This window comes from Camellia sinensis, chromosome 3, assembly GCF_055761805.1.
Source record: "Camellia sinensis isolate YWXY chromosome 3, ASM5576180v1, whole genome shotgun sequence".
Lineage (NCBI taxonomy): Eukaryota > Viridiplantae > Streptophyta > Magnoliopsida > Ericales > Theaceae > Camellia > Camellia sinensis.
The window spans coordinates 11,145,638-11,156,926 of record NC_138963.1 but is presented as its reverse complement, the minus strand read 5'-3'; positions in this window follow the sequence as shown (position 1 = coordinate 11,156,926).

The window sequence follows — 11,289 nt, the reverse complement described above, 5'->3', positions numbered from 1 at the left end:
CTTAACATTGGCCCTAAACTGTAACGCCCTAAAAAAAATATATAAAACCCATCACTATAGACATGCATTGATATAAAAGAAACTAACCATTTCTATTCATCAGAGTAATTCTTACAACTGTATTACATGTTAACAACAAAAGCAAATGCCCTATGGGCTTACATCTTTCCAAGTTAACACTTGGTTACAAAAAGAGAAGTACTAACTCAATACATATTATGCCCTTGGCTTGAATTTACATGTAATACATCAAAATAAACAAAAAGAGTCTTCAGCTCTCATCATCATCCAAGCTATGTCCTTGGAGGTGGCATACTACCTGTACTTGAAAATAATGTCTCATAAAGGGTGAACCAACGCCCAGTAGAGGTATGCTAAACACAGTATGAGCAATAACTAAGACATTGGCAATTGATAAATGTTCGATTTCCATAAACCAATTCATAATCCATTTTCCATTTCATGGCCACTATGTTCATGTTTCATTTCAATTTCCATTTCTTATCAATTTCACAATTTACATCAATGGCTCAGAACCTGGCCAACCACTTATATGAGACAATGACTCATATTAAATACTTCCCATTTTACAATAGATAAACATACTAGTTGTATCAACATCTCAACAGATAAGCATACAAGCTGTATTCACATTTCAATAGATATGCATATTAGCTATATCAACACTTCCAATGATAAGCATATGAGCTTTATCAACACTTCCAAGATAAGCATATAAGCTATATCAACACATTATCTAACAAGCATATGAGCTGTATCAGTGGAGTCCATCCCCTATCTCCTCCCAAACAACATCCGGTTTAGAGGTCCATCCTCTATCTTCCCCTAAACCGTGGAGTACATCTCCTATTTCCTCTCACACACATAACGTATATACACAAAGGTCATTTACACAATCAACCAATACATAACGTTAATGTATTCTATCAACCGTCATACTCTATGACATATCCAATTGATTAGTTTTAGTTTGCCTAATCATCATGCATTGTCTACAACAATCAAAACTACCCTCCACCGGTAGCCCAAGCAATTATTTCTAAACAGATAATAAAAGCTCCAACAGATAAAATATCAATGTTTTCAAAAGTGAGCGATTAATAAATCTAACTCCACTATTCAACCATATAACGAGTCAATTTCATTATTTCCAACTCAATTCCATATAACCACCATTTTCTCAAATTAATCATACCAATTAATTTATACAACCAATTAGGGTTTTCTACCCCATTTCCCAATATTGACCCAATGGTCTAAATATCAACAACCAACATCAATAACACCATTTTGAAACCCAAAATACATATTATGAGCCCAAAATCACAAAACCCTCTTTAACACATTTTGAAACCCTAAGTCCCAAAATCAACCATTTAAACAATAAGCTCAAAATCTAGGTTAAAACTCATAAGAGTGAGTAGGAATCCCTACCTCAAATTCGGAGCTCAAGGAAAGAAGGTGAAGAAACTCAACGTGCTCCAAAACTCAATATACTCGGATCAAAACGTAGCCCTCGACGATCAACCCAACTTTTACAAAGGCCGAAGGAAAAGGAAACACTCTAACTAGATCAAACCCTAGAGAGAAGGGAGTTTCTAGAGAGAGGAACTCTCAAAAAGTCTTTTTAGAAAGTAAGAGAGAGAGAGAGAATGTAAAAAGTGATTTTAAAATGCCCAGCTGCCAACTAATATACGACATTCCCGCTCGAGCGGAGAACACAACGCTCGAGCGTCAAGAACAAAATACTAGGTACGCTCGAGCGCAAGAAGGCCCGCTCGAGCGCCAAGAAACAAGAATAAAGTACATCCGCTCGAGCGTACATTTTCCCCTCCCAGAACTTACACCCAAAGGTACTACCCGCTCGAGCGCTACAGTACCCGCTCGAGCGTCACCGCTCGAGCACAAAGAAACCCGCTCGAGTGCCAAAAACATGCCTGCAGAAGTTCTGCAGAGCACCAAAATACTGGAAGCGTGCAATCTCCGCAAGAAGACCCGCTCGAGCGGACCTCCTAAAAACTAGGCAACAAGGAATTGAAACCAAAACCTAACCAACCTATAACAACTCTGCCCAATATATCCTAAAACTCAATCAAGTGGAATTAAAGGATGACAACAAGGTATACCACCACCAACATCACCGAACCGACTCCGGAATACAACAGAACAGTAAAGGGACAACCGGGATCGCTATAACCTCCCCCCTTAAAGAATTTCATCCCCGAAATTAAACACAAGTTTTTCAAAAACAGGTTTTTCTCCATTCCCAACAATATTACAACATAATATTAAACAACCCGACCCATTACCGGTCAATCTCATCTCTTTTCAAGAGGCATAACACATTACACATAACAACCTGCATTATCAACATGCATTCTTTTGAAATTTACCAATTTCAACTCATTTTCCATAATTCCACAATACATGCAACATTATCATCATGCCTGCATTTCCACAATACACTTAACATACGCAATGTTAAAATAAACTTTCATTAACAAAAACATTCACAATGTTTTACAACTTAAGACACATACAATGTTCTTAAAGTTCAACGATATTACAAAATTACCAACACATGGTTACACATCAACAAACAAGTCCAGATATTTCTCGCGGACTTCCAACTCACGTTCCCAAGTGGCTTCCTCCACTCCGTGATGTTTTCACAAAACCTTCACCAAAGGAATGGTCTTGCCACGCAGGACTTGATCTCGCTTATCCAAGACCCGAACCGGTCTCTCTTCATACGAGGCATCCTCATCTACCTCCAAGTCGGTCTAATCTAACACATGGGACGAATCCGGTTCATACTTCCGAAGCATACTCACATGAAACACGTCATGCACTCCGGACAACTGCGACAGTAAGGCTAAACGATAAACAACCTCGCCAATCCTCTCAAGGATCTCAAAGGGACCAATAAACCGAGGGGATAACTTTTCACTCCTCCCGAACCTCATCAAACCTCGCCTAGGATGATCACCTACCTCAAATGCCAAAGGCCTCCTCCTATGGTCGGCATAACTCTTTTGGTGACTCTGGGCTGTAACAAGCCTCCTATGGATAAGCTCAATTTTCTCCGTCGTCTCCCTAACCAACTCCGGACCCAACAAAAGTGCATCACCCACCTCGGCCCAACACACTGGAGACCTACACGGTGGGCCATACAAGGCCTCAAACGGTGCCATACCGATGCTAGATTGAAAACTGTTGTTGTAGGCAAACTCTACCAAGGGCAAGTGCCTCTCCTACATCCCATTAAAGTCAAGAACACAACCTCAAAGCATATCCTCAAGGATCTGAATAGTACGCTCAGACTGCCCGTCAGTCTGAGGATGATAAGCCGTACTAAAAGTCAACCTAGTGCCCAAGGCACTCTGCAAACTCTGCCACAACCTAGTAGTAAAACGAGGATCTCTATCTGAGACGATCGTCACTGGGACCCCGTGCAATCTCACTATGTGCCGAATATACAAGTCGGCGAGATGATCTACCGAATCTTTCACGCTCATAGGAATGAAGTGCGCCAACTTAGTCAACCGGTCTACAACCACCCAAATAGTATCACTACCCCGCTGAGTCCTCGGAAGACCTATAACGAAGTCCATAGTGACATGCTCCCACTTCCACTCGGCAATAGGCAAGGGTTGCAACAAACCCGCTGGCCTTTGATGCTAGGCCTTCACTTGTTGGCAAGTAAGGCACTTCGATACGAAAACAGCCACATCTCTTTTCATACCCCGCCACCAAAACTGGCGACCCAAATCCCAATACATCTTAGTGCCTCCCGAATGCACCGCAAGACGTGAATGATGGAACCCTCGGAGTACTTCCTCTCGGCAAGACTCTGGCACAAACAAACGGTCTCGGTATCTCACACTCAGGTCGGGATACACCGTCAAACCCTTCTTAACCTTCCCATTTGAGATCTTCTCTCGGAGGGATTCTACCTCAAGGTCACCTCTCTGTGCCTCTAACACTCGGGTCATAAGTGTAGGTTGCACAACAACAGAAAACAAGGCCGCAGCCTCAGCTGATTCACCTAGAAGCAAGTCAAACTCGCCAAGTGCACCCAACATCTCCCATTCCCGGATGGCTATACAAGCTATATCACTAATGGATTTCCTACTAAGGGCATCGGTCACAACATTGGCCTTTCCCGGGTGATAGTGCAACTCAAAATCGTAGTCCTCAATGAACTCCATCCATCTCCTCTGCCTCAAATTCAAGTCTCTCTGTGTAAACAGGTACTTCAAACTCTTGTGGTCCGAGAATACCTCGAACCTCTCACCATAAAGGTAGTGCCTCCAAATCTTCAAGGTAAAGATCACCGCTGCTAACTCTAGGTCATGTGTAGGGTAATTCTTCTCGTGTATTTTCAACTGACGTGAGCCATAAGCTACCACTTTCCCCTCTTGCATCAGCACACAACCCAAACCCTCTCGTGAGGCATCACAATAAACCGCATAACCCAACCCTCTCTCCGGAATAATCAGAACCGGAGCGGTGGTCAATCTAATCTTCAACTCTTGGAATGACTTTTCGCAAGTCTCACTCCACACAAACTTGACCCCTTTTCGCGTCAATCTAGTCAACGGCGAAGCTAGCCTGGAGAAATCTTTCACAAACCGACGGTAATACCCAGCTAATCCCAGAAAACTGCAGATCTCAAACACACTCTTAGGCTGTGCCCAATCTTGCACTGCCTCTACCTTGGATGTATCAACAGACACCCCTTCCCCAGATACCACATGGCCTAAGAATTTGACCTCTCCTAGCCAGAACTCACACTTCCCAAACTTGGCATACAGCCTATGGGCTCTACGCAACTCAAGCACCACTCTCATGTGTTCCTCGTGCTCCTCCTCAGAAGGCGAATAGATAAGAATGTCATCCACGAAAACGACTACAAATCGATCCAAGAATTCCCGGAAGATCCGGTTCATCAAGTCCATAAAGATTGTCGGTGCATTGGTAAGACCAAATGGCATCACCAGAAACTCCTAATGGCCATACCGCGTATGGAATGCCGTCTTAGGAATATCCTCCTCCCTGACCCTCAACTGGTGGTAAGCTGATCTCAAATCTATCTTAGAGAAAGAACGGGAACCCTTCAACTGGTCAAACAGATCATCTATACGGGACATAGGGTACTTATTCTTGACCGTAGCCCGATTCAACTTCCGGTAGTCTATACACAATCTCAAGGCACCATCTTTCTTTTTAGCAAAGAGGGCCGGTGTTCTCCACAGCGAAACACTAGGGCGAACAAAACCCTTATCTAGCAATTCTTGGAGCTGAATCTTCAACTCACTCAACTCGGCAGGGGCAAAACGACAAGGTGCCATAGAAATCGGCGCCGTGCTGGGCACTATATCAATAGAGAACTCTATCTCTCGGTGAGGGGGTAAACTAACGAGATCCTCGAGAAAAACATCCGAATACTCACAAACCACCCTCGGCAATACAATCTGGGTCTCATCACACTCACCACTCATAAAGCTAGCAAGTAGACCACTAAGTTCACTTCGCCCTCGCGGATCATACATCGGTGGCAACACACTACCAACCCGATCCCCCAAGAAATGGAAACACTCCCCGCTCAAGGTACAAACTGTGACCCTCTGGCGGTAGCAATCAATAACAGCCCGGTATGACGATAGCCAGTCCATACCCAAAATAACATCAAAACCCTTCATGGGCATGACAACAAATGGAAAAGGAAGCCTATGGTCGGCGACCTCTATATCACAACCCCTAACACCTTGTTTCAAGATCAACTCACCACCAATAGGCGATACCACACATATAGGAGATGCTAACTGTGCTAACTCTAATTCCAAAACAGATGCAAATGCAGCAGATACAAAAGAATGAGATGCACCCGTATTAATCAATACACTAGCAACCGAGTTACAAAACAGAAAGGTACCTCTCACCACTGATGGAGCCGGTACTAGATCCTGCACGGTAACAGCATACACGAGCCCTGTAGGCCCCTGATCTACCTACTCACCTCTAGGAGCAAAAGACTGCTGCACTGACTGGGATGACGAAGCCCCCAGATTGGCCCTCGAGGCCTGCACAGACTAAGCTGGCTGATAACTCTGCGTCTGCCTAGAACCAGACGCTCCTGAAGTGGCACTCAACTGTGGGCAAAACCTCTTCAGGTGCCCAGGCTGACCACACTGATAGCAAGACAAGGACTGGCCCTTGCCCTGACTCTAGCCCTGAGGTCTAGCTGAAGAAGAAGCAGCTCGCTGACCCCCTCCCTTCTGCGGGCAAACCGAAGACTTGTGACCCAGCTGGCCACACGCAAAACAAGTCAAGCCTCCCTGACTACCTCTCCCAGAGTCCGCGTTCGGTACTGGAAAGGTCGATCTAGCCAAACCACCCTAAGACTGCTGAGGGTTAGAACCCCTCTATCTCCTGCCGTCACCTTGATCATCTTGGCTCCTCTTGGAGCCTCTCTGCCCCTCATCTTCCTCCTGCATCATAATCTCCATATGAGTAGCAGCATCAACCAAACGTCTGTACTCTCGGATAAAGGACCCTCCAACCCTCAACTTGAGTCCACGCCTCAACTTCCGCTCAAACTTAAAACAACGGCGTTCCTCGGACGGCACCAGTTCAGGTGCAAACCTGGACAGACTAGTAAAAGTAGCCTCAAACTCGGCCACTGACAAGCCCTGCTGTCTAAGTTGGCAAAACTGCTCCCTCAGCTTCTCCCTAGCAACTGAAGATAAAAACTTCTAATGGAAAACATTCACAAACGCCTTCCATACACCACCAACATTGCCCTTCTCGTACTTCCACCATTGACCCGCATCTCCCTTCAGCTGGAAGGATGCCAAGGTCACCTTTAAAGCCCCGTCCTCGATGCCAAGCATCTCGAACGTCTTCTCCATCTGTTCCAATCACTCGTCAGCCTTAAGTGGCTCCTTCGGATCCCCAACAAACTCGTCCGGATTGGACGGGAAGAATTCCCTCTTCAAGAAGGAAGGCCCTGCCTCAACAACCTGGGCCTGAACTGGATTCTCAGCTCGGAAAATACCCACAGACTCCCTCAAAGCATCGGCTATCCCTCGGGCTAAAGCGCCCATAGCCTCCTGACCTGCTGGCTCGGCCACATTGGCCTGGCCAACCCCCTCCTGCTGTGCCGGAATATCATCCGGTAAAGGCATCTCTTGTCTACCACGTCTGCCTCGTCTACCACGTCCTTGTCCTGACATCCTAATAAAGGTAACGAAGAACGTTAGCACATTCATAAATGTACCAAAACTAAACACTCGTGTCCTAATACATGGACAACAGTAATTCACACCACGTAAGCACATAAACACATAAACACTTACGAATTTTATTCCCGGATAATGATAGTCCCGAGGCGTTACTAGAGTTCCGGTTAGAAACAGCATTGATCAAGTGCTTTTCCAACAAAACTCCCAGAAATCCAAGGATCCAATCAACATCTTAGAAACTACATTCCATACCCACATAGTCACATAAGCATGTTATCAATTAAGCACATAGCATATGACACTATATCTAAGTCTCTATCAAGCGAAACAAACCCATTGTGATCCTAATCACTTCCCATGTACCCAAAGTATTCGAACCCGGTACGCTTTGATACCAAGTTGTAACGCCCTCAAAAAAATACATAAAACCCATCATTATAGACATGCATTGATATAAAAGAAACTAACCATTTCTATTCATCAGAGTAATTCTTACAACTGTATTACATGTTAACAACAAAAGCAAATGCCCTATGGGCTTACAGCTTTCCAAGTTAACACTTGGTTACAAAAAGAGGAGTACTAACTCAATACATATTATGCCCTTGGCTTGAATTTACATGTAATACATCAAAATAAACAAAAAGTGTCTTCAACTCTCATCATCATCCAAGCTATGTCCTTGGAGGTGGCATACTACCTGTACCTGAAAATAATGTCCCATAAAGGGTGAGCCAACGCCTAGTAGAGGTATGCTAAACACAGTATAAGCAATAACTAAGACATTAGTAATTGATAAATGTTCGATTTCCATAAACCAATTCATAATCCATTTTCCATTTCATGACCACTATGTTCATGTTTCATTTCAATTTCCATTTCTTATCAATTTCACAATTTACATCAATGGCTCAGAACCTGGCCAACCACTTATATGAGACAATGACTCATATTAAACACTTCCCATTTTACAATAGATAAACATACTAGTTGTATCAACATCTCAACAGATAAGCATACAAGCTGTATCCACATTTCAACAGATATGCATATTAGCTATATCAACGCTTCCAATGATAAGCATATGAGCTTTATCAACACTTCCAAGATAAGCATATGAGCTATATCAACACATTATCTAACAAGCATATGAGCTGTATCAGTGGAGTCCATCCCCTATCTCCTCCCAAACAACATCCGGTTTAGAGGTCCATCCCTTATTTTCCCCTAAACCGTGGAGTACATCCCCTATCTCCTCCCACACACATAACGTACATACACAAAGGTCATATACACAATCAACCAATACATAACGTTAATGTATTCTATCAACCGTCATACTCTATGACATATCCAATTGATTAGTTTTAGTTTGCCTAATCATCATGCATTGTCTACAACAATCAAAACTACCCTCTACCGGTAGCCCAAGTAATTATTTCTAAACAGATAATAAAAGCTCTAACAAATAAAATATCAATGTTTTCAAAAGTGAGCGATTAATAAATCTAACTCCATTATTCAACCATATAATGAGTCAATTTCATTATTTCCAACTCAATTCCATATAACCACCATTTTCTCAAATTAATCATACCAATTAATTTATACAACGAATTAGGGTTTTCTACCCCATTTCCCAATATTGACCCAATGGTCTAAATATCAACAACCAACATCAATAACACCATTTTGAAACCCAAAATACATATTATGAGCCCAAAATCACAAAACCCTCTTTAACACATTTTGAAACCCTAAGTTCCAAAATCAACCATTTAAACAATAAGCTCAAAATCTAGGTTAAAATTCATAAGACTAAGTAGGAATCCCTACCTCAAATTCGGAGCTCAAGGAAAGAAGGTAAAGAAACTCAACGTGCTCCAAAACTCAATATACTCGGATCAAAACGTAGCCCTCGACGATCAACCCAACTTTTACAAAGGCCGAAGGAAAAGGAAACACTCTAACTAGATCAAACCCTAGAGAGAAGAGAGTTTCTAGAGAGAGGAACTCTCAAAAAGTCTTTTTAAAAAGTAAGAGAGAGAGAATGTAAAAAGTGATTTTAAAATGCCCAGCTGCCAACTGCTATACGACATTCCCGCTCAAGCGGAGAACACAACGCTCGAGCGTCAAGAACAAAATACTAGGTACACTCGAGCGCAAGAAGGCCCGCTCGAGTGCCAAGAAACAAGAATAAAGTACATTCGCTCGAGCGCGAAAACCAGTCTGCTCGAGCGTAGATTTTCCCCTCCTAGAACTTACACCCAAAGGTACTACCCGCTCGAGCGCCACAGTACCCGCTCGAGCATCACCGCTCGAGCGCAAAGAAACCCGCTCGAGCGCCAAAAACATGCCTACAGAAGTTCTGCAGAGCACCAAAATACTAGAAGCGTGCAATCTCCGCTCGAGCGCAAGAAGACCCGCTCGAGCGGACCTCCTAAAAACTGGGCAACAAGGAATTGGAACCAAAGCCTAACCAACCTGTAACAACTCTGCCCAATACATCCTAAAACTCAATCAAGTGGAATTAAAGGATGACAACAAGGTATGCCACCACCAACATCACGGGACCGAGTCCGGAATACAACAGAACAGTAAAGGGACAACCGGGATCGCTATATAAACAGCCCAAGGCATGCGGGCCACCAGCAGCAGCAACACTAACCAATAGTGCAAATTTTTGGTGTGTTGTTTGGGCATCCAAATGAAGGAGTTTCGAGTTGAAATTTTTACTGGAAAGAGGTCTTGGGAGAAGTGTTTTCCTGACCAAGTTTCGTGATTTTTCTCAATTTGTGGAATTTATGAAAAATCATTATGGCTCCTTGGACATATTGATGTTTCCTCCTGCCAGATGGCTAATTGCTTAACAAGCATATATAAGGGGGCAAGGTGTGCTACCTACCTACCTCCCCACCCAAATTGGGCTTCAAGTGAGCAACATTGGGGCAACTCAAGGGCGGGCTTTAGGCATCCAAAGGAGTGTATAGAGTCTCCATGTGAGTTTGGGAGCCCTGTGGACAATGCAATAATGTAGGCACTGCGCGTGTCTCCCGAGGGAGAGATTCGCTACGTTGTTTAGGATATTGTTTGGTGTAACTTATTATAAATTAAAAGTTGATAATCATAAAGTTAAAATTAAAAGAACTCTTTTTTTAATTTTTAAATAATCAATTTTTCTCAACTTATTTAAACTATTTATGCTTACAAAATTATAAACAAAAATTATACTAAACAATCTAATACAAATTTTCAAATTAAAATACACTATAATCAACCCTATATTCACACCAAACACCCCAAAGTAGTCAAATTTCATGGAATAGTAGCAACTCACACTTTGGTTTTGTTGTGCACAAAGGTCAATTTTTAGAACATTGGTGTCCACATGGCACAAGACATGATTCTCATAAACATCTATGGAGATAATTTTTTTTTTTTAAAAGTAAGATAATTAAAATTAATATAAATAATTTATAAATGCATACATAAATAATGATAAAATATAAATAAGATCATGTTTTATTCAAATAATTAACAAATTATTGATAAAAGAAAAATTAAAATTTTAATAAAATTTAGTCCTCGTTTGGCAAATATTTTGGGACTAAAAAGGCACAAAAAGACAAAATAAACTATATAGGATAATAAGATAAAATGTCACATCTAAATCATAATCATTACACTTTTTCTCTCACAAAAATCAAAAAAATTTAAAAACAAAAATCAAACAAGGTTAAAAAAGTCTTAACATAAAAAAAATTGGCTACCGTAACTATTGCCAAACGAAGTTTTAACATAATTATGTTAAGCTTGTGTAACTCTCAATCAATGTTCTTTAAATCTTGAAGGAGGTTATAATAATTCATCGTTCAAATTTTAAAAATTCTGAGTGTAAATTATCATATGACTGGATAGACACAAACATTTTATATAGGCGGTACTCACATAAACTGACTCGCTTATGTAAGAAAGTTGTCACTAATTTTTTTTTTTTTTAGAGGGTAGAGGGAAGGCCCCC